Raw genomic sequence first — 2,511 nt, forward strand, 5'->3', positions numbered from 1 at the left:
CTTCGTGCTCCCCGGGGGGCGGCGGGGGAGGCCAGAGGCAGCCTCAGGCGGGGCCCGGAGCCATAAATTAACGCCATGAACCTGTTTGCCAAAGAAGGGACGTGGGCGACGTGCGCGGGAGGGTCTGGATAGTTACGGGTGAGATTTGCAGTGTCACAGGAGCGGTCCCCGCCGTGTGACAAGGGACACGTCAGGGATGTGGGGACACATATGGAACGTGGGGACACGCCGGTGCCCACTCACAATGGGGAGGCTGCTTGTCCCACCCAGCGCTCGTACCACCACCCACCCTGAGGAGCCCCCACAGCACCCATCAGCCTTCACGCGCTGCACTTTCATCCGACACCGCAGAGATAAATGTGTATTTTCCTTACCCTGCAGAGAGGGGTTTTCCAGGCTCCCCTCCCTGTCGTGCTGCCTCCTCTCTGCCATCACCGTCACAGTTTTCTGCGTCGTCTGTGAATCCGCTCGTGGGTTGTGACCGGGTGTGCGCGTGTGTCTCGTGACGTTCTGTAGCAGCTTGCAATGAGCCTTATTTCTTGTCGCACGTTACCTTAGTAAACCATTACTGACCTGTCCTGGCTCTCGATCCGCTTGGTGGGCCGGTGCTGGGGGCTTCCAGGAGTGAGCCTGGACCAGCACGACGGGACCAGCCCTGGGGCTCCAACCCGGCCAACCTGTTGCGTGAGCCCCAACGCTCATCCTCACCTTGCCCAATTCACCCGGCTGAAACCACCAGGACTATCTACCCCAAAACCCTCCCGGGTTTAGTAACTCCGACACACGACCGAGGATGCCCGAGATGCCGCTGCCCTGGCCCTGCCCGCTAGCGCCGGCACCTGGGTTTGTCCCGAAACAAAGAGAAGAAAAACTAATTTCGAAACACCCGCAGCTCTCCCTGACGAGGAGCAGCCCCGGGGCTGCGCAGGGAAAACTGCCCCCGTGCCTGATTTCTGTATAACTCGCGTACGTTAAAGGTCATTTCTTGGGTTGGAGCGGCTGGAAAAGATCCAAACGAATTATTTGCATTCTTCGAGCTGTGAGATTTGAGATTAGAAACCTGACAAGGATGGGGAAGCAGCCAGAGGTTCCTTGCCCACCACCCACCTGCCAGGGCTTCCAGGGAAGGGGCTTGGGCAGCTGCTTCACGGCACGCTGAGGTTTGGGGTGGATTCTCCTGTGCCCGCTCCTCCTGAGGTTGTTTTGGGGCCAGGTTTAAGTTCCGTGGGTGCACGGTGGACACGGTGACCCACAAAAAGAACCCCACCCTCCTGCTCCATCCACCTCTGGCCAGTGAGCCCCGGGGCAGGGGCCGTGCCTGCCAGCAACCTCATAGCAAACGAGTTTCTGTAATTTTTACAGCAAATCATTCCAAAATAGAACGTAGAAACAACCTGCGGGCGTTGGCCGAGCCTCAGTCGCTGCAGGACCGGTTGCCTGGTGGGGGGACGGGGATGGGACAGCATTGGGCTCCTCCAGGTTTCCATCAGAAATTCTTTGCTTCCTTTCTTTTTTGGGTCTTATTCTTCACGGCACGTGCTGGATGGCATTTCTGAACAGGATCAGAAATCGCAGGGAGAAAGCTGTAAAAATAAAAGGAATGGGATTGTCCACAGGCCAGGCAAAAAGGTGCTGAGCCCATCCTTGAGGACTTGTCTGTTGGGAACCCTGGCTGCCCTATAAAATACATCCCTAAATAGCTCAAAGGTTTTTCACTAACTGGGGAAGACCTTTGTCTCCACCCGGAGCAGAGAAAAACCAGAGGATTTAACTCATTTGCCCTGAAGTTCAAAGCAAAAAAAAAAAAACACAACAAAACAAACCACGAGACACCAAACCAAAAACCAACCAAAACCACAAAAAACCAAAACCGGGAGAGGAAAGCACCTTTACAAAACACTGTTGAGAAACTGCCCCGTCACACCCCGTTTTCAGAGCAACATCCCCACCCCGCAGCAGATAAGTGCCGAGCCCTCCCCGGCGCTGCCCAGCCCCACCGTGGCAGGTGCGTGAGCTCCTTCCCGGCCGCTCGGCACCAAATCCTCCTCGGACCGAGCCAAATCCCCCCCTCCCCGGACGGAGAGCATTTCGGCAAGGTGAGATTTCAGGGACAAAATGAGACCTGGCAGATGAAACGATTCGCGCCTGGTTCGAAGGGCGATAAGCGGATTGCTCCAAGCAGCTCAGCGATGGAGTTGCTGGAGCAGGGATTTATTTTCGGTCGGGGGTTTCTAGCTGAGGGGTGTGGAGTTGGGTACACGGAGAGCCCAGTCGAGGGCTCCGCTGGGTTACACTGGATTTCTCCCAGTTTGTGCTGGTGTGGTCTCGAGGGAGATGGAGGAGGAGACCCCATCCTTGCAGGGCAGAGATGGGAGCAGGGCTCTGGGTGTCAGAGAGGAGTTTGTATTTTGTTTAATTGTGGAATTTCTTTTACTAATGGATGGAGACTGAAGTTCTGTTTTCTGTTGTATAGGATTTAAAACCTCTCCCTCAGTTGTGGGGGTTTTCTGC

Source organism: Apaloderma vittatum, unplaced genomic scaffold, assembly GCF_000703405.1.
Source record: "Apaloderma vittatum isolate BGI_N311 unplaced genomic scaffold, ASM70340v1 scaffold28448, whole genome shotgun sequence".
Taxonomy (NCBI): domain Eukaryota; kingdom Metazoa; phylum Chordata; class Aves; order Trogoniformes; family Trogonidae; genus Apaloderma; species Apaloderma vittatum.